Source organism: Molothrus ater, chromosome 31 (genome assembly GCF_012460135.2).
Source record: "Molothrus ater isolate BHLD 08-10-18 breed brown headed cowbird chromosome 31, BPBGC_Mater_1.1, whole genome shotgun sequence".
Classification (NCBI taxonomy): domain Eukaryota; kingdom Metazoa; phylum Chordata; class Aves; order Passeriformes; family Icteridae; genus Molothrus; species Molothrus ater.
The window spans coordinates 897,984-919,556 of NC_071658.1; the positions used below are offsets into that span (position 1 = coordinate 897,984).

The 21,573-nt window shown below is 51.7% G+C and overlaps 2 non-coding genes across 2 annotated transcripts in view; both read right to left on the reverse strand.

Moving 5' to 3' along the window:
- The window catches only part of LOC118700589 (28S ribosomal RNA), a 4,771-nt gene extending 3,658 nt beyond the window's left edge, over window positions 1-1,113 (reverse strand). The window contains exon 1 of the ribosomal RNA XR_004982305.1: window positions 1-1,113. This exon is cut by the window's left edge and continues 3,658 nt beyond it. This is a non-coding gene — a ribosomal RNA (28S ribosomal RNA).
- A 900-nt stretch (window positions 1,114-2,013) lies between these two features.
- Window positions 2,014-2,166, reverse strand: LOC118700594 (5.8S ribosomal RNA). Its single transcript, XR_004982309.1, has one exon. It is a non-coding gene; the product is annotated as a 5.8S ribosomal RNA (ribosomal RNA).
- Window positions 2,167-21,573: the final 19,407 nt, after the last annotated feature.

The window sequence follows — 21,573 nt, forward strand, 5'->3', positions numbered from 1 at the left end:
GGGCTTTCGACGATGGCCCCTGAGTCGCGCACGTGCTAGACTCCTTGGTCCGTGTTTCAAGACGGGGCGGGTGGGTAGCCGACATTGCCACGGACCCCGGGCGCCTGAGCGCGGTCCGTCGAGCCCGGCCCGTCGGCGCCGCGCGGTCGCGGCGCACTGAGGACAGTCCGCCCCAGTTGACAGCGGCGCCGGGGCCCGCGGGCCCAGCCCCGCACCCCCGCGCGAAACGCCGCGCTGTGGGGACACCGCCCCCCACCCCCCCACCCCGGGAGGGGGGGGGGAAGCAACGCCCCCTGCCACGGCGCTACCGACGGGGGGGGAGGAGGGCACGGCGGCGGTCCTCTATCTCGGCCCCAGGATTCAGCAAGACCTGCTGCCCGGCAGCTGTAACACCCGCCGCCGCTCGCGCTGGGCCAGGCCACCTGCCCGCCGGAGGCCTTCCCAGCCGACCCGGAGCCAGTCGTGGCGCACTGCCGCGGAGGAAATGCGCCCGGCCAGGGCCGGCCGCCGGCTGGGCGGTGGTCCCCACGCCGGCCCGCCCCCCCCCGGCCCGCCCCCGCGGACAGGGTTCGCCCGGGGGACGGAGGGGAGGCGGAGGCAAGGATCCGCCGAGCCTGCGCCGGCCGACCGCAACTCGCCGGGTTCAATCCTCCGGGCAGACTGCGCGGGCCCCACCCGTTTACCTCTTAACGGTTTCACGCCCTCTTGAGCTTTCTCTTCAAAGTTCTTTTCAACTTTCCCTTACGGTACTTGTTGGCTATCGGTCTCATGCCGGTATTTAGCCTTAGATGGAGTTTACCACCCGCTTTAGGCTGCATTCCCAAGCAACCCGACTCCGAGAAGCCTCAGGCCCGGCGCGCTGGGGGGCTGCTACCGGCCTCACACCGTCCACGGGCTGCGGCCTCGATCACAAGGACTTGGGTCCCCCAAGAGCACCGCCGGGGAGGGGGGCTTCTGTATGCCACATGTCCCGCGCCCCACTGTGGGGCGGGGATTCGGTGCTGGGCTTTTCCCTCTTCGCTCGCCGTTACTGAGGGAATCCTCGTTAGTTTCTTTTCCTCCGCTGACTAATATGCTTAAATTCAGCGGGTCGCCACATCTGATCTGAGGTCGCAAGCCCAAAGCTCAGCTGCGCTGTGCGCGCACGCGTGCGTGTGGAGACGGCCGCCTTTTGTCTCCCCCCACCGACCGCCCGCCCACCCGCTACACGCCCCCGGCCCACCCGAGGGGGCCGGGAAGAGAGAGAGTGAGCGAGCGAGCCGGCGAGGAGGAGAGACGGAGAGCCCCATCCCAGAGACGAGAACCGAAAAGGCAGCGCGGCAGAGACGGCCCCGCGCGGGAGGACCAGCTGGGCGGCGGCGTGCGCGCGACGGCCTCGGCAAAGGGGAGAGAGAGGGGAGTGAAGGCGCCCTTCGGGTGCGCCCAGAGACTGCGACAGAAGAGGAGGGGGGGCGTGGGCGAAGGGAGAGGAGGGGGTCGGAACCCCACCCCCCTGTCCCCGGCACTCTCACCTCGCGTGGCAGCACGGCACGGTACCGCCACGGTACCCACCCGCAGACAGCCGCCTGAGCGGAGGGGGAAAGCCGGGGGTGAGGCCCGCGCCTCGCCTCCCCTTCTCGCCCCTCGGCGGTGCCTTTCGACGCCATCTCTAGCTCTCCCCAGGCCGCCACGCCGCCGCATCCGCGGTGCGGCCCTGGCGAGGACGAGCTCCGCCCCAGCGGCTCGCTCCGGGAGCGGGGAGCTACGGAGCGTTCCCCGAGTCTGCATTTAGGGGGACGAAGGCCCTGCGCGGCGACGATGATGACGACGACGACCGCGGCAACGCCCGCCGGGCCGCAGGGAAGGGATCGAGGCCCGCCGAGGGAAACGCTTCCCTCGCCGAACCCCTGACTGCCTTCCCTCCGGGCACCGGTGGGACGACGCCGCTGCCGCCGCCCGCTGCGGGTGACGGGCCTGTGAGGCAACCCTAGCCGCGCCGCCGGGGTGGCCCCCGGACAGCGATTGATCTTCAAGCGACGCTCAGACAGGCATAGCCCCAGGAGGAACCCGGGGCCGCAAGTGCGTTCGAAGCATCGATGATCAATGTGTCCTGCAATTCACATTAATTCTCGCAGCTAGCTGCGTTCCTCATCGACGCACGAGGCGAGTGATCCACCTCTAAGAGTTGTCTGCCTTTCGGGCACTGCTCACGCCGAGTGGCCCCTTTTTCATACAATTGTGCCGAGGACATGCGGGCGCGCTCCCGGCTTTGACTGTATGAGCACACAGAAAACGGGAGGAAAAAAAAAAAAACCCACTCTCCGAAGGCCGGCCAAGAGGCGGGGGAGCCCGCGCCCCCGACAGCCTCTCCCCGCGAGCGAAGGCGCCGACCTCACCAATGCCGTCCTTTGGAGGCGGCCCAGGTGCCCGGGCTCGGCCCGACCTCCGCGCGGAGGGCCAGGCAGTGCGTGCCAGACCGCGGGGGGCACGGCGGCCTGCCCGCTTCTCGCTTTCACGGGATGACGCGCACAACACACATGGCATGCAGCCGGGGGCGCGCGGCCGTCGGCCCCCGTGCCGCGCCGGCTCTCCCCTCGGCCCTGACGCCGCGGGCCTGGCGCGGAGTGCCGCCGCGCCACCGTGCGGCCGGCTTGTCTCTCTTCCCCCCACGGCACGGCCTTTTCCCCGGGCTCGAGACGGGCACGTGATGACGACTGGCACCCCGCCGGCACGCCTCCCGCGGGACCGCTTCACTGCTGGGTGGACGCGCTCTGCCGCCGGCCCCGGAGGTGGGCACCACGGAGACCCGAGCCAGTGTTGCCAGCGCCCGAGGTCTGCCAGATGGCAGAACCGGCCGCCGCCAGGGCTGCGCGCCCGGGACCGCCGCCACTGCCTCGCACCGCCAGGGCCCCTTGCCTCGGCCACGCGCCCGGCGGAAGGCGCTACGGCGCTGAGCCGGGGGTCAACGCCCGCTCTCCTCGTTTGCACGCGTTTGACCCCACCAAGGCGCACAGCGGGGACGACGACGGCCACGACGGAGGAGTGCGGCCGATGGCGACGGGACAACCACCGCAGGGGATCGGCGGGAGTAGCTGCTCCCCACCCCTCAGTGGCGCCCTGCGCGGCCACCACCCGCGGCACACGCCCGCTGCCGCCACGGCAGGCCACGCCGAGCCGCCCGAGTCTTTGAACCGCCGCCCGGCCCCGCCAGCCCCCTTTTGGCCCAACCCGCATCATTTGACGATGCCGAGGGAAAAAAAACCTGGGGGGACCGCCGAGGCACGGAGCGCTAGGTACCTGGCCCTAGGGCGAGGGAAACGACCTGCATGGCCCCGCCGGGGTGCCTCCCCCGCTGCTGCCCTCGGGGGAGCGTCCACCGGCGGGGGCGCGCCAGACATCTGTCGCCACCACCGCCACGTCCTTCTCGGGGGCTGGGGTTTCCCTCAGTAGCCTGGCGCTGCACACCCAAGAGGACCGCCGCGGCTCGGGCCGACCCGCCGGTGCGGGGGACGCGGGCCCGACCACCGAGCACACCTGGTGTCCCCAGCCGTAGCCGGGGTAGACATGGTGTCCCCAGCCGGAGCCGGGGTCGACCTGTTGTCCCCGGCCAGATCCGGGGTAGACCTGTTGTCCCCGGGTGGAGCCGGGGTAGACCTGGTGTTCCCGGATGGAGCCGGGGTAGTCCTGGTGTCCCCGGGCGGAGCTGGGGTAGACCTGCTGTCCCCGGCTGGAGCTGAGGTAGACCTGCTGTCCCCGGCCGGAGCCGGGGTAGACCTGGAGTCCTTGGCCGGAGCCTGGGTAGACCTGGTGTCCCAGGCTGGAGCAGGGGTAGACCTGGTGTCCCCGGCTGGAGATGAGGTAGACCTGGTGTCCCCGGCCTGCTCCTGCCACCCCGATGGCAAGCCTGACCCCCAGGGACCCTGGAGACGGGGTAGACCTGGTGTCCTGCGAAAGCCGGGGTAGACCTGGTGTCTCCCCCAGAGTTTGTGTCGATCCACTATCCCTACGGTTCAAGGATAGACCTGTTGTCCCCACAGAGCTGGTGTAGACCTGGTGTTCCCAGCCTGCGCCTGCCACCCCGATGGCAAGGCCGACCCCTGGGAACCCTGGAGACGGGGTAGACCTGGTTTCCTGCCAAAGCCGGGGTAGACCTGTTGTCCCGCCAGGGCGAGGAAGACCTGATGTCCCCGGCTGGCGCTGGGGAAGACCCGGTGTCCCAGAGAAGCCGGGATAGACCTGGTGTCCCCGTCTAGACACGGGGTAGACCTGGTGTCCCAGGCCGGAGCGGGGGTAGACCTGGTTTCCCTGGCTGGAGACGAGCTAGACATGTTGTCCCCGGCCGGAGCCGGGGTAGACCTGGTGTCCCCGGTCTGAGCCGCGGTAGACCTGCTGTCCCCGGCCGGAGCCGGGGTAGAGCTGCTGTCCCCAGCCGGACACGGTGTACACCTGCTGTCCCCGGCTGGAGCCTGGGTAGACCTGGTGTCCCAGGCTGGAGCGGGGGTTGACCTGGTGTCCCTGGCTGGAGATGAGGTGGTGTCCCCGGCCTGCGCCCGCCACCCTGATGGCAAGGCCGACCCCCGGGGACCCTGGAGACGTGGTAGACCTGGTGTCCTGCCAAAGCCGGGGTAGACCTGTTGTCTCCCCCGGACTTTGTGTAGATCCGCTATCCCTATGGTACAAGGATAGACCAGTTGTCCCCACAGAGCTGGGGTAGACCTGGTGTCCCCGGCCGGAGCCAGGGTAGACCTGGTGTCCCCAAACGGAGCCGGGGGTAGACCTGGTGTCCCGAAACGGAGCCGGGGTAGACCTTATGTCCTGCCGGCCCTGGGGTAGACCTGTTGTCCCCGGCCGGAGACGAGGTAGACCTATTGTCCCTGGCCAGAGCTGGAGTAGACCTGTTGTCCCCGGCTGTAGCCGGGGTAGACGTGATGTCCCCGGCCGGAGCCGGTGTAGACCTGGTTTCCGCGGCCAGGGCCAGGGTTAGACCTGCTGTCCCAGGCCGGACCTGGGGTAGACCTGGTGTCCCAGGGAAGCCGGGGTAGACCTGTTGTCCTGCCAGAGCGAGGTTGACCTGATGGCCTGCTGGAGCGAGGTAGACCTGGTGCCCCAGGCCGGAGCCGGGGTAGACCTGATCTCCCGCCAGAGCTGGGGTAGACCTGGTGTCCCTCTGGAATTGGGGTAGACTGTTGTCTTCCCTGGACTTTGTGTAGACCTGCTCTCCATATGGAGCCAGGGTAGACCTGTTGTTCCCTCAGAGCCGGGGTAGACCTGTTGTTCTGCCGGAGCCTGGTAGACCTGTTGTACCTCCAGAGCTGTGGTAGACCTGCTGACCTGCGAGTTGGGGGGTGGCGGTGGGAGGTTCAGGACACTGCAAACCATCTCTGATCACAGCTCAGCCCTTCATTTCTGTCTTCCTAGCCAAAAGCCATTCTTTGACAACTCTTCACAAGGGCTCTTTCCTCTCTGCCAGGACACAGCTGGCATGGACAACATCATGGCACACGAAACAATGACCAGAACCAATGAAATCTGGGGCAAGTGTCTTTGAACCTAAAGCTGCAAAAGTCAAGATGTGTTAAGCCTAAACAACTTGCTCTCTTGACACTTGTCCTGAGCTCATGGGAAGGACAGCAGGGGCTGAATTTGGCTGCTCTCCCAAAAATCTCTTCTGAGAGCAGAGCTAGGCTGGGATGTCCATCCATGGAGCCCCAGGAGGGCACAGCTCTTCTCCACAGGAGAGCTGCCTCAGCCATGGGTTTGTGGTGAGTGCAGTTGGAGATGGTTTTCAGGTTGATGAGCCAAGTTACTTCTACCATCAGGGGCCTCACTGTCCTGTAGGAAATTTGCAGTGGAATCTTGAGGCCTGCTGGGTGTGAGAGATGGTGCGGAGTTGCCTTCATTTGCTTCCCGATGGTGGCAAGGAGCCTGAAGAGCCCCACCAGGAGCTGTGGACTGAGTGAGGTGGGCATTTTCTGGCTGTTGTGCCCAGTGAGTGTTTGCAGGTGTGCTGGCTGTGCTTTGCCAGAACACTGCTTGGAACAGGTTGTGATCCATGGTGGCTTGTACTTCCACAGCTGCAGCTACCTCCCAAGTTCTGACAAGGGGTGGCTTGTCCTTGCACGCTTGCACCTGCCTGACACACCAAGGGCTCTCAAGACAATGGGCCATGAATCTTGCCCACCTTTTGGCTAGATGCCACTGGCTTTGGATTCAGACTGTAGAAACTGTAACTTTGGAGACAACTTTGGTCAACCCCCACCAACGAGAGCAAATTGATGGGGCTGGAGCATGAGGATTGCCTCTTGTTGGTAGCTCTATTGCCCTTGCCCTCTTTTTCTTTCTATCCTTGATTTTCTTTTCTGATCCCTCTATTGCATTTGCTGTTGGCCCTCCAGAAAGGTGCATTTGTTGTGATGAAAGTGCCAGTCCCCTGGTGTTTGTGTTTTGCACTATTGGGATGTGGAAAGCAAGCATCAGGACCTGGCTTGCCCTAGCAGATTGTGCCAATGGGTGACTGAGCAAAGCCTCAGCAGTGGCAATGCAGCCAGGGCCCCAGGGCTGAGCTGGCTTGCTGCCTGTGTGAGCCAAAGGCCATGGTGCAGGTGGCGATGGGATGGCCCAGGACATCTGCCAGTCTGCAGGGGATGGTGAGGAGAGGCATAGGAGCCAGAAATAGAGTGGAGATGTGTGTCTGGAGATGGGAAGGGAGAAGCTCTTTCTTCTCCATGTGTGAAGCCCTGGAAAGGAAGTTCTTCCCCTTCCAGACATGAGGTCATTTCCATGAACTGACAACAGAAACAGTCCTCATGGTAATTGATGTGCCACTCCTCCAGTTGATCTCCAAACTCCTCGACATCAATCCCATTGCTCAACAGGAGGGGGAAGAGGTTTTGTTTTGGCGCTCAATTGTCCCAAAATCCCCTGTCACCTGAATCATCTTCTGCAAGCATGGGGTACAGGTGCAGAGGCTGAAAGGCCAAGAGGGGCAGGAGAGCTACTTGATGGCCTTGAGCATGCTGAGGGGGAGCCCAGGGACACTGCCATGTGGATCTCAGCATCAAAGCAACAGGGACTGAGTGGGGAACTTTGCCCTCAGTGCTGCCCTGAATCCAAGTGTCCCAGGTGAGCTGTGGCACTGGGGCACACACAGGAAACACTGCTGGGCCCCCCAGAGCCCAAGTGAGGCAGGGGAGCCTGGCCTGCCCCATGGCATGTGCCCGGGCAGTTGAGATGCTGGGGACCAGGGTGCACTTCAGCACAGCCTTGGGCAGCAGGGACACACCTGCCAGTGCCAGGAGAGCATGCTGCTCCTCTCCTGCCCCAGCATGACAGAAAGGGGAGAGTGCTGCTGCCAGATCTAATGCAGAGCCACAGCTAAGCAGGGCATTCATGTCTTGATCTTGACAATTACTAGAGCGTGGAGCAGGGGGTGCCCACAGTGGATGGGGCTGTGCAGGACCTGGGGCAGCTGCAGACTGTCTCCCTGTCCTTTTCTCCTGCCAGGCAGTGCGTCCAGCTCCTAAGCAGGAACACGCACTGATGGGGAGTGATTCCCTGCCTGCACAGCCAGTGCCCATCAGCTTTGGGCCAAGGCTGCCCAGCTGCCAACACCATGACACTGAGAGGTTCAACAGACAGAATCTGGCTTGGCTCTAAGGGCCAGTTCTGCTCCAAACTTCCACTCTCCAGAATGTCCCTTTTCCCACAACAGCTTCTGTTTCTTCACTTACCAATCCTCCATGCTTCCAGAAATCTCACCAAGATATCATGATAGAGTCGGTGGTCATCTCTCTCTTCCTCCTGGCTGCAAGGAGCTCTTTGTTGCTTAAGGAAAGGTGAGTGATTTCTGGAGATTGAGTGTGAAGTTGCACTCTGATGCAGGGCTGTTGCTGTCTGACTCCTGCTGCTTTCGGATGGCCAGGTGCTTAGCCCATTTCCCAGGAAGCTGAGTCTCTCAGGCTTTCCTTTTCTCACCTGAGGGATGCAAAGCTGAGAAGATGAGAAAGACTTGATCAAAGGGGTGACTGCCCTTCAGTCTCAGGGGTCTCTGTGGTCAGGATGACCCTGAGATGTGTTAGAAAGTCTCTTTTCCCAGCCTGGCAGCCGAAGAAGGAGCCAGGATTCTTTGGCTCTCATTCTCAAGGTTGTTGATTATTTCTTATCTATATCATTCTTTCTCCAACCTGCTGAGGTCTGTCTGGCAGGTCGGGTTGAGGCACACTGACTGCCTTCAGAGGCAGTATTATCTTTTATACTAAAAACCATGTGTAAATTATTTACAATAATTTCCCAATACCTGTGTTAGTGTGTTTCCACTCTAAACCAATCTAAAAGTGCAACCACCCCTGCGAACACCGTCACAGAGTTCCACCTCCTTCCTTCAGGTGATGCACAGAGCCCTCTGTCTCTGGGAGCCCATCCAGAGCCTTTCCCAATTCCACATGCAATCCCAGCAATTCGTGTCCAGGTGGCATTTGCAAAAGCACTGCCCATTGCATGAGGGCAGTGTTTTGGAAAATTAAAAGCCAAGGAGCAAGACCACAAGTTAATAAAAGAAGTGCTTAGTAGAGTTCAAGATAATGTGTCTTTAGCTTTCAGTTGGATACAAGCACAGTTATAGATGCAAGCAACAGCAGCTCTGATCATATGGGAAAGGGGGGAAAGTAATTTTCCAGCTGAAATTCAAAAAGTTGTCTAAGATAATGCAATTGATTTTGAAAGGAAGTTTCAATCCCACTAGACTATAGTAAATTTCACCTTGATCCTGCTTCTAATGTAGCCACTGCCTTTGTGCTTACCATAGGTAATGCCATTGTTTACGTGATCCACCCCATCATTGCACTAAGATTAAATCATGAAAAAACAGCGCTCTACCCTTCAGAACATAGAGTGTATGGAAGCCTGGAAAACTTCCCCTCTGCCTCAGCAGATCTCTCCCCACGCCGTTGCTCCGTTTTCTCCATGCACACACAGCCCAACTCGTGCTGGCAGAAGAAAGATGACAACAGCCCAGAGCTGCAGGGAACCAACCCCACGTGCTGCCAGGGTCTGTCCCCACATGCTCTGGCCCCAGGCTGCAGCTCACCCCCCTGGCCTTGGGCACTTTCCTTCTCTCTGGTTTCTCTTCTCCTTGATTTCTGCTTCAAAGCAGAGGGCAGCAGCTGAGGATGTGGGGACATGGACAGGCTGGAGGGGAAAATCTCTCCTTGCTGATTCAGAAACCAGGAACTGCAACAAAGATGTGGGGTGAGATTTGGGGGAAACAGGACTGGGAATTCATGCCTCACTCAGTCCTGAGCCCAAGGGATCTGCTGGGTGGGCTTTGTCCCTCCCAGAATGGGAAGCAAGGGCTCACTTTGTGCTTTTGGCCCCCACCAGGCTCCTTCATTGCCCACACTGCACAAAACAGGGTGAGTTGAGGCACAGCCTTGGTGCCAAAGCAGAGAGCAGGGCCCTGGGGACAGGATGTGCCTGTCAGGGTCTGTGTTGGTGGCTTGGGCTGGGGAGTCCCACAGGGCCCTTGCCACCAAAACCCCACTGAAGCCTTTGCAGATAAAAACATTTATTAGATATTTTTTCATCAAACCATTTTGTAATTTATTTTCTCAGGATCTTCTGCAAATATATTACCTATAAAAATCTTTCATACTGAAATTTAAAATTTAAAATTTTGAGTGTCTTCAAGGGGGAAAGAAAATCAAACCATAACTGAAAAGAAAAGGTCCAGCTACCTGCAGAATTCCTCGAGCCCAGATCCTTCTTCTCTCCCTTGTCCTTGAAGGCAGTGAAACTACAGCATTTTCTTGGTCTAGTCTAAGAGGAAAGGCCCTGTGTCATTAGTGGAACAAGACCTCACCTCAGGGGAGGAACAATCATCTCTCTGAAGGTCAATCTGTCTCTACAGGCAGGCTGACCAAAAAGTCCTTTGCCTTTTGTCAGAATGGGCAGAATTTCCTTGGGAGCAGCTTTTAGTCCCAGTCATGTGGAACATCTTTGATGCTGAGGTGATAAGTGGATATGGTCAAGGTGCCTCTTCTCTCCCTTGTCTTAGAAGGCAGTGAAAGAGCAGCATCTTCTTGGTCCTTTTGAAGAGGAAAGCTCTGTGCTGTTAGTGGGACAAGACCTCAGCTCAAGGCAGAAAAAATCCTTGTCCCAGTGACACCAGGAAGGACAGTGGAGGCAAATGTCACAGGTTCTGTGAGGATGATAAACCTCTTCAGTTCATTCAATGATTTCCCTAATGAAACGAAAGATTGTTCTATTTCTTGATTTCCAATTTGTTCCTTGGATCCAGAGAAAGCTGCAACAGGATATGGTTTCCCCAGACACCAACTCATTCAGGCTCACTTTCAGATTAGTTTGAGGTTGTGTTTTAATTTGTAACAAAGCTAATGGTAAGACCCGTGGCCATTTCCTGACAGTTTCCTGACATATTTTGCCAATTTGTCTCTTTAAGTTTGATTCATTCACTCAAGCTTTCTGCTAGACTGAGGTCTCAACAGAGGTATAAACTGGGATATAAATCCCAATTAATACCCAACTGTTTACTAATTGCTGTAATAATTCAGATATAAAGTTGGGTCCTCTATAAGATGGCATCCCTAAAGGCACCCCAAACCTGGGCATGATTTCTTTGAGAAGTGTCTTGGTTACTTTCCTAGCCTTGCTGGTGTGGCAGGGGAAAGCTGCCAGATCAGAATCTGGCAGATATCAGAAAAGATATCCACTAATACCAGGAGATTCCTGTATCCGTGTTGGCATGGTAGCTCAAAAATCAATTTACCAGTAACCTCTGGGAGTGTTTCCTCTTTTAGTGACATCTGAAGGTGGCATTTACGAGTTCAAAGGATTATTTTAAAGACATATCAGGCATTTTTCTGAAACAGACTTGACCATTTTTGTCATAAGAGCACTGGGTGTCTGAGCCCACAGACTACTCACCATAGCATTGAAATCCCAGTCGGTTTGCTGGTGTTTCTGCTTGAGAATTTGCAACACCAGTTGTGGTGGGACTCTGACAGGATTGTTGGGAGTTACCAGCCATTCTGCTCTTTATTCTGGGCTTCTAGAGAAGTAGCTAATTTTAAATCTGCTTGACAATATCCAGGGCTAACTTCTGGAAGAGAAATGGCTTTCTCAGGTATTAACACCAGGTTGTGCAACCTCTTGTGCAGCTTTATCTGCACATCTGTTCCCTGTAGGAATTTGGGAATCCCCTTGTTGGTGTTGTGCTTTGTGGTGTAGTGCAGCCACTTCTCTGGGCAGTTGAATAGCATCAAGGAGGAACAATATTTCTTTTGTATATTTAATTGTAAATCCAACTCCACACCCATAATCCCAGTGCTATTAATCAATTTTGGAAGCTTTCTCCACAGCCCCAGGTCAAATGCAGTGTTCTCTTGCGAGTCTGTGCCTTTCAGCACAGAAAGTTTAAAATTCTCAGCATGCAGGATTCCAACAGCCAGGTGTTGTCATGCCACCCCTCCTGGTAACAGCTTTGCCTCCTCCCAAATGCCCCATGCCAGGGGTACAGGTACTCACACTCCCTCCACCTGTCCTGGCTAGCAAGACCTTCCCTGGGCAACAATTTGGGAGGGAAGGGGACTGTGGAGAGAAGAGAAGACATCTAAACAACAAATCACAAGAACATAACCAGAAATCAATAAAACTTCTCTTAACATTCACATAATATCCATCCTTTAATTGCAAGAGCCAGCCGTGGCATTACCTATCCATAACAGCAATTCATTCAATTTCCCTTCTCTTCTACAAAACAACGTCAGCTGTAAAAAGTTGTTATAAACTAAGGTACCATTCTCTGGCCACTTAGCCTGGGAGTTTAGCTTGTATGCTGACCAGCACTGATTACAATATTGGATTAGGTTTAGTTAGTGGGTCTGTTTCCAGTTTTTCAACAAACATTTCAATGGAGAATTTGGAATATCATCTCCCACTTTAGTTTCAGAAGAAACTGGCCCCATATTCAATAATTACAGATATACAAGCTATTACCTCTGAAAGTCATAATGGTATTTCCAGCTTTGTCATGGAGGGGGGACAGGGGAAGAGGAAGGGGACTGCCAAACCTGCAATCACTCAAACTGACAAAAGAGGGGGCTTCAAGCCCACAAATGCCATCTCAGCCAGGCACACAAAAACAAAGCAACTCCAAACCACCAGCAAACACTCAGTCACGCTCCAACACTCTCAACACTCCCTCTGCAAATGAATTTTTGTATCAAGGACATCCCCATGTTGGTATGCTGGCAAACTCACATCAAGGTACCACTCTCACATGAACATGCTCTCAGAGTTCAAGAAGAATGCAGAGAATGTGAGGAATGCAAAGGAATTAACCAATCTCCACCACAAAAGTGGCTCCAGATGAAGCTGTGGCCAGGCTTCAGTTGTAAATGAAGAATGTGGTTTTCTTTTTTCTTCTTTCCTCCATCCAAGTTAAGATGATTGCAGCCTATGCTACAAGACAGCAGAACAATGATTTTTCTTGAAACTATGATCTTGGTCTGATACAACAATTCCTGATAATGTTAGTGTTCAGGAACACATAATCACAGAATGATTATATGCAGGTGCTTTTATTAAGAGCTCTGGGTGTCAGGGGACACAACCCCAAATCTGACTCTGACATGCTTTGGGACCAAACATGTTTTATATTCTATCATTATATAACTTACAGATTAATTATTAAACGTACATTGTTCTATTGTATACATTGATATCATCCAAGCGTGGATTCCTCGTGATTCCCTCAAACCTCTAACATAGTTTCTCATGATTCTTTAACAATAATTATATCTAATCACATCTAACAATTGTATCATTTATCATATACTGACTACACGGCTGCAGTTTCATATGATCTAGCAAATACAAGGTCTAACATTTCCCAGGGCCTACCTTTAACATTTTCCCAGGGCCTACTAAGCCTAACTTTATTTCTTGCTCCCCGAATTTTGTGATTTTAAAATCTTTTACTGTCAATACCTGCCAAAGACAACCTCTAATATTTCCTAGGGAACTCGAACCCCTGATAGTTCTTGGGGACCTGAACTCCAGACAGGGGAAACTCTGGCTCCCTGAGGTCAGGAACTCAAACTTCTCCCTGATAAGCTTACCCAGGGGCTCAAACCCCCCTTAGCTCTCGGAGTCTCTGCTGGTTAGAGTGACCCCGAGATAGGTTAGAAAGTCCCTTTTCCCAGCCTGGTGGTCGAAGAAGGAGTCAGAACTCTTCAGTTCTTATTCTCAAGGTTGTTTATTGTTTCTTATCTATAAAATTCTTTTTCCTGGCCTGCTAAAGTCTGCTCAGCAGGACAGACAGAGGCACTCTGGCCGCCCCTGGAGAGGTGTTATCTTTTATACTAAAAACTACATGTACATTATTTATTATAACTTCCCAATACCTATCACCTATGTTAGACAGTGAGTTTCTACTCTAAACCAATCTAAAAATGCCAACATCACCCAGAAGATGGAGGCTAGGAAGAAAAAGGAAAAAAGACAAGGAACGCCCAAATTCCTCCATCTTGGGACCCCGAGCCCCCATCCTAAAATCCTCAAAAATCTATTTTTCACCCCGTGATGAATTCACTATCATTCTACTTAAACTTTCTTGACTAATAATTCTTCATATAAAGGTTGGTAATTGTTTTTTCCATGGGTCAAAATCAAAGTCACAGGGGTCTTGGGCTCTGTGCCAAGGTCTCTGAGCCCCCTGGGCAGAGGCTGGAGCCCTCCAGGGCAGCCTGAGGAATTTCCTGGGTTCTGACAATTGCCAGTAACTCTGTGTGGGTATTTGCATCCCTTGTCAATAACCCAAAGGAAAATAATTAAAATGATGCCATCACTTAGGCCAGGGATCTTACCTTGAGTTCCTGAAGTTCTAAAATTGAGTTTCTCCCTGAAAATTCCTCAGTGCTGGCTGGAGATCTGTGGATTCATTGAAGCTCTAGGCTGATCTTCTGGCTGGCTCTCCAATTTACTGGCACAAAATCTCCAAAATATTGGAACAAGACCCCTTAACACTAATTTGGTTTAAAGAGGCATAATTTATTCAGGCCTGAGGTCACCCAAAGGATACTCCAAACCATTCGGGCACACATGATTTTACAAGTAAGCAATTTACATATTACAGTTTACCCATTACCTTCAAGCCCAGATTCAGTCCTTGTTTTGTCTATTCCTACATTCTTGAGCCGGATGTCTTCTTCTTCTCTTCCAACTGTTCTTGCTGGGAAAAGCAGTTTTTGTGTGCCTTGTTTCTCTTCTGGAAGTTCACAGGCCCAGTAAAAACGAAATTAATCCCTTTGCTGTCACATAGCATGGAAGCCTCTCTCCAGCTTCCTTCCCTGAGCCCTCCTGCTCCTGCAGAGCCACCCTGATAATGGATCTCCGTGTGCTGGACATGGTGGCTGTCACCTTGACGTGGCCAACACTCACCTGGACGGGCTCCTGGCAGGTGTCCAGGGTGACGTGGCAGCATGCATTGGTCCTGTTGGTGGTGAAGGACGTCCTCATCTGGGACATGCGGTGGTAGGTATCCTCCAACCTGCCCAGGTGAGCTCTGAGCAGGGACAGCTCCAGGCCCAGCTCCATGGCAAAGCGGTTGTAGTCCAGGGGGTTGGAGAAGAAGATGGCCACGGTGAAGGTGGGGGCCTCATAGACCAGGACTCCACAAGAGCCGCGGAACAGAGGGCTGGAGAACTGTCAGGTGTCAGAGGAGCCTGGGGGCACGGAGGGGCTGGGGGGGATGGAGCTGTGCCCGCTGTAGAAGTAGGTTCTGGTGAGGAGAAACGGGGCTGTGCCATCAGGGGAGGATGGTGAGACCACCAGTGTCACAGACATCTATTATGAAAAATCCTTTCCTTGGGATTTTTCCTCCTGAGAAGCTGAGAGAGCTCAGGAACAAAATGGAAACATTGATTATCTGCTGCTGTGGAATGCAACGGGTGCATCTGTGATTGGTCTCATAGTGTTATTTCTTATTCATGGCCAATCACAGTCAGCTGGCTCAGACTCTCTGTCTGAGACACAAGCTTTTGTTATTCATTCTTTCTTTTTCTATTCTTAGCTAGCCTTCTGATGAAATCCTTTCTTCTATTCTTTTAGTATAATTTTAATATAATATATATCATAAAATAATAAATCAAGCCTTCTGAACCATGGAGTCAGATCCTTGTCTCTTCCCTCATCCTTGCACCCCTGTAAACACAGTCACACACCAGGAGATCATCGTGGAGCAAGTGGTAGGTGGTGGAACCAGCAGGAGACAGTCTCAGCACCACTGGGAGGTGCTGGGAGCACTGGGAGGTGATGGGGGCACTGCTGGGAGGTGCTGGGAGCACTGGGAGGTGATGGGGCATTACAGGGAGGTGCTGGGAGCACTGGGAGACAAGTAGGAGATTGACCAAGCCCTAGGAAATGCTCCCACCGTGGGATGATGACTCCACCCTGTGGTGGTGTTCACAGGGGTCTCAGGATGAGGCAAGAAATGAGAATGTTGACTTTATGTTACAGAAGGCTGATTTATTATTTTATGATATATTTTATATTAAACGAAAATGATATATTAAAACTTACTAAAAGAATAGAAGAAAAGATTTCATCAGAAAGCTCACAAAGAATAGAAAAGAATAGAATGATAATAAAATCTTGTGACTGACCAGAGTCTGAGACAGCTGGACTGTGATTAGCTATTAATTAAAAACAATTACATGAGACCAATCAAAGATGCACTTGTTGCATTCTACAGCAGCAAATAATCATTGTTTACATTTTGTTTTTGAATTCTCTCAACTTCTCAAGAGAAAAAATCTTAACAAAAAGATTTTTCATTAAATATGTCTGCGACACCACCCTGTCCTGGTTTGGAATGGGAGGAAAATTCAGGGAAGTGATGCAAAGCTTTTTGTGGAACTGACAGGCTGCTGAACCACTGAGAAGCTGGGCACAACTCTGTGAAACACACACGTTAAAAACCAAAACCCTCAAAAACTCTCTCTTTCCTTTCCAATCAACAAAACGCAGCAAACCCCAACCTGAACCCCCATCTCAACCAAACCAAGCCAAACAGTGTCACCGTGATATTTTATGGAAAATTCCTTCACCAGGATTTCTTCTCCTGGGAAGCTGGGAAGCTTCAGCTTCTCCCTGTTTTGCTGCTTTGGAATGTGATTTGGAGGATTGTTTACCCAGCCTGGGAATTGTTTTAATTTAATCACCAATCGCAGTCCAGCTGTGTCAGGACTCTGGTCAGTCACGGGTTTTTATTATTCATTCTTTTCCAGCCTTCTGATGTATCCTTTCTCTTTCTTTAGTATAGTTTTAGTATATAATTTCTTTTAATATAATATTGAGGGAACCCAGGACATTCCTCTGGCTGCCCTGAAGGGCTCCAGCCCCTGCCCAGGGGGCTCAGAGACCTTGGCACAGAGCCCAAGACCCCTGTGCCTTTGATTTAGCCCTTGGAAAAAACAATTACCAACCTTTATAGGAAGAATTACAAGTCAAGAAAGTTTAAGTAGAATAATGGTTAGTTTATCATGGGGTGAAAAATAGATTTTTGAGATTTTTAGAATGGGGGCTCGAAGTCCCAAGATAGAAGAATTTAAGTGTGCCTTGTCCTTTTTCCTTCCTTCCTTCCTTCCTTCCTTCCTTCCTTCCTTCCTTCCTTCCTTCCTTCCTTCCTTCCTTCCTTCCTTCCTTCCTTCCTTCCTTCCTTCCCTTCCCTTCCCTTCCCTTCCCTTCCCTTCCCTTCCCTTCCCTTCCCCCTCCATCTTTTAATTGATGTTGGCATTTCTAGATTAGTTTAGAGTAAAAACTCACCGTCTAACATAGGTGATAAGTATTGAGAAGTTATTGTAAATAGTGTATACGTAGTTTTTAGTATAAAAAGACAACACCACCCCAAGAATGGGCCGGGTGCCCCAACCTGACCTGCCAGACAGAGCTCAGCGAGGCAAAAAAAAATTTATAGATAAAAACACCAATAAACAACCTTAAGAACAAGAATAGAAGAGTTCTGACTCCTTCTTCAACTGCCGGGCTGGGAAAAGAGACTTTCTAACACATCTCGGGGTCACTGTGACCAGCAGAGATTCTGAGATAATATAATATAATATCATAAAGTCATTAATCAGCCTTCTGAGGACATGGAGTCAAATTCAAATGTAATGTTAACCCTTTCAGTGCCTCAATCCTCCCTCAAACGAGAAGAAAAACCAAAATACAAACATGTAAAAGAACAGCAAAAAGACATCAAAGTCAGTGTAGAAGAAGTTAAGTTCCAAATAAGAAAGAAAAAGAAATGCCTTGTTTTTTAGAGCTAAAATCCTCTAATAAGCAATAGAGAGAAGGCTCTTTTTCCTTATAGCACATAGAATTATAAAGAGATAAAAGTGTTCAAAGTGATATCAAACAAGAGCCTCCATACTAAAATAAACAAATGTTTATGGAGCTAAAATCCTCTTATAAGCTATAGAGAAAAGACTCTTTTTCCTTATAACGCATAAAGCTATAAAGACATAAAAGTGCTCAAATTGATAGCAAAGAAAAGCCTCCATACTAAAATAAAAAAATGTTAAAATAGCTGTAATCCCATAAAAAGGAAACAGAAAAAAAGAAAAAAAGAGTAGCCCTATGCTTCCAAAAAAAAAGAAAATCTCTATTCCCAAAAATAAAAAAAAAATTAAAAATAGACAATAAAGAGAATTTTTGCCTTAGACAACTCATCTTTAAACAATACCCCAAAAACCAACATAACCCATCAGCAAGCTATAAAAATGCTTATAACAATAAGGAAAACTTCATCATAGCAAAATTCCCCAAACAACTCCTGTTCATAACAAATTAAGAACCACAAAAAACCCTGTTTCCTCTCCTCTTATAAAAAAGTCTCCATAACCTTAACAAAAAAGACTTCTCCCCCTCAATAAACTAAAGAAAAACTATTTTAAAAGTAGCAAGCTAACTAAAAATCTTAAATGCATTTTCTTTACATTTTCAGTGAGAAAGAAAAGTTGTGAGAAGCAAAGTGCTCTAAAAGGTTTGTTTTAATTCTTACTACTTTTTTCCTTATAATTACTTTAAATAAAATTTTCTTTATACCCTCTTAAAGTTTTAAATCTGCTTTACCTTTCTCCTAATCCTATCTCACAACAAAAACTAAATGTATCAGTAAGTAGCCAACACCAAACCTACCACATTCTTTAGTACATCAGCCAAAAAAACTTCCAATTAAAAAAATCCTTAATTAGCAAACCTAAACCACAACACACAATTAGCTTTTCCACCCAATTTCAAACTAAAACCACCACATACCCAGGGGTCCTCCCGCGCCTTCCCCTCACCTGGGGTTCTCCAGGGTGACATTCTGGGTGCTGTTGGATATCTGGATCTCCACAGTCCTCTCCAGGAAATTCCACATCTCGGCACGCGATTGGCCGCTCCAGGGGGACAGAATCTACTCCTCCAGTCTGGGGTTTCCTTGGATCTGGGATCGTGACCTTGGAGACAGAATTTTCTCAGCTCTGGGGTCTCCTTGAATCCGTAATCTTCTCACTCCAAGGTCTCCTCCTCAGCTCCAGATTCTCTCTGTTCCAGAATCTTCTTCCTGAATCCAGGATCTTTTCCGCAGCACTGGGGTCTCCTTGGATTCAGAATCTTCTCAACTCTGTAATACTCTGGAATCTTGTTCCTGTCTCTGGAAATTTCTTGGATCCGGAATCTCTTTGGATCTGGAATCTCCTCAGATTCGGTGTCTCTTTGGATCCAGGGTCCCCGCAGCACTGAAATCTTCTCCTCAGCTCTGGGGTTTCCTCAGTCGCAGGCTCTTCTCAGCATTGGGGTCTCCCTGGATCCAGAATCTCCACCCCAGGCCCTGACCTTCCCTGTGGTCTCCCCCTCTGAGCACCTTCTGGGTCTCCACTGGCGTTGGGAATGTCCTGGGGCAGGGAAATCCCTCCCCTGGCTGGAAAAATCCTAAATTACAACTTCCTGGTGATAAAATGGAATCCACTTCCTGGTGGTGAAAGTCCCCTGGGCCTGGCACCTGATGATATGGCACATACACTCTCTGGCCAAGGCTGGAGCTGGAACAAGACTTTCCCCTTACAGTTTAAAGGAATTTTTTTTTCCTTCTGGAGAAAATGAAGCCTTGACCTGAATTCCTGGCTGCCTCACAGCATCTCTCTTGTACCTCGGCTTTGGCTGCTCTTGGCTGGGAGCCTGGCTGGAAAACAAAGATCCTCTCTGCCCCCAGCCCCTGGGCTTTGGGACCGCTGGCGGTGGACATGCCGCCCCTCGCCAATCAGTGCTTGCAATAATATTTTTTTGGCGGATCTGCTGGAGGACAGGGAGGCTGCAGAGGGCCCTGGACAGGCTGGATCCATGGGCTGAGACCACTGGCATGAGGTTAAACAGCACCAAGTGCCAGGTCGGACACTTTGGCCACACGAACCCTCTGCAGCTCCCAGCTGTGGAAAGAGTGGCTGTGAAGCCGATTGACAACAACTGAACCTGAGCCCAGGTGTGCCCAGGTGGGCAAGAAGGCCAGTAGCACCAGGCCTGTATCAGCAATAGTGTAGCCATCAGGACCAGGGCAGTGATTGTCCTTCTGTGCTGGGCACTGGTGAGGCCACACCTCGAGTGCTGCGTCCCTTTCTGGGCCCTCAATAATAATTCAAGTTTCTCTAGCAATCACTTTATTCATTATTTGCCTCCCTTCCTTGCCTGGCTGTGGTGGGAACGACATCAAAGGGAAAGTGCTTGCAGCTGAGGGAAGGCTGTGCTTGGGTATCTGGTTCTGTTTGTTGTTGCTGCCGGTGGTGTTGTTTATTTGCCTTGTTGTACTGGCAAAGAACTGTTACTCCTTTTCCCATATCTTTGCCTGAAAGCCCCTTAATTTCAAAGTTATATTAATTTGGAGGGAAGGGGGTCACATTCTTCATTCCAGAGAGGTCCAGCAGACACCTGTCTTTCAAACCAAGACAAGCTGACAATTAACAATTTATTAACAACTCTTTATTAACAATTAATTGACAATTACCAACTACTTATCAATCTAACAAACAGTTAATTAACTTAGCTAACTAAAAGGTAAGCTAGAGCTTGGGAGGTCTCTGGTGAAGGGTGGGAGCCCATCAGCAGCAGAGGGCACGATGTCGCCGGCTCCTGCCGGATGCTCCAGCTGACACAAACGCTGTCCCTCGGGTGCTGGTCTCCAGAGCACCTCCTTCTTGGCTCCCTGGCCTTTCTCCCTCTACTCTAATGGTTCACCAAGATTCTTCCACTCCTGGACTCTGCCTTCCACAGTCACCTGCCCTGTCTTCTGAGTCGGCTCCAGGTTAGGAATCCTGGGAAGAAAGGGACTGCTATGAGCCAGATGAACATTTCCAGCCAGCCCCTTCTCTGTCTCTTTGCAGAGCACACAGTGTTGCATCCTCTCTCTGTGCAAGCAGCGAGCAGCAAATTCAACAACTGCCTTCACTGCATGGAGGCTGCAGAGGTGCAAGGGCAGGAACATGACCAGTTAAATGCCTGGGGTGCAACTACAGCATGTGGGGTTCTATGTAGAGAAGCCTTGCTTGTCCCAAAAGGAAGCAGAGCTAGGGACTGGCTGGTTCCTGGATCTCTCATTCCAGATTTTGCAACTGTGGAAACCCAGGACACAGGGAATATTTCTCTGTCTGTTCTGGGGTGTCCTGACCCCCAGGGGAGCACTGACTTTGTCCCTCATGCATAGAGAAAGTTTCCTAGACTTCAGGATAGACTAGAATCCACAAAAGTGTGCAATAGATTATAGGGAGTAGTGTAGGTGTATCACTTGGTGAGAAATTTAGGTTTTGGGATTTTAGCATGTTGTGGATGGAAGCAGGATGGAGGGCACAGGGTGTCATCCTGAGTTTCTTCTTCGTGCTTCTTCTTCCTTCTTCTTCATGGGTTTGGGTGGCATTTTGTAATTGGACAGAAAAGTCTGCATTGCAGGCTCTTTGGGATCAGTTCTTGGGTTAAAAGGGAAAATAATCTAAGTGTTAGTTCTTAACTGGATAGTTTAGTCTTAAAAGACCTTGTAACAAGAGACAATCCGCTATTTTGTGCCTTGCTAATTAAAAGCTGCTGAACTCATGGTTGTAAGACTGCTTTACTAATAAAAAATAATAAACACCTGAGTCTGAACATGAACTACCATCTCAAGTGCCTTCAATCCAGACCCAGAGAAACCAACAGCAATCCTCCAGGAGCTTACTGTTCCATGCAGTGTCTTTTCCCAGTGCCTCCCTACCAAGGCCAGATGATCTTTCTGTGCTCCTCCTCTGTTGCCTCTCTGGGGCTGCCTGTCCCCCACCTCCCCATGCCAGTCAGAGGGACTGAAGGGAGGGTGTTAGGGGATGAACGAGGCTCTGCTTGGTGATGCCCAGCACTAGCACAAGAGGCAATGGGCAGAACCTGAACAGGAAATTCCACCTGAACCTGAGGAAGAACTTCTTTCCTGTGCAGGTGACGAGTTGCCCAGAGAGGGTGTGGAGTGTCCCTCACTGAAATTATTGCAGAGCCCTGTGGACACAACCCTGTGCCATG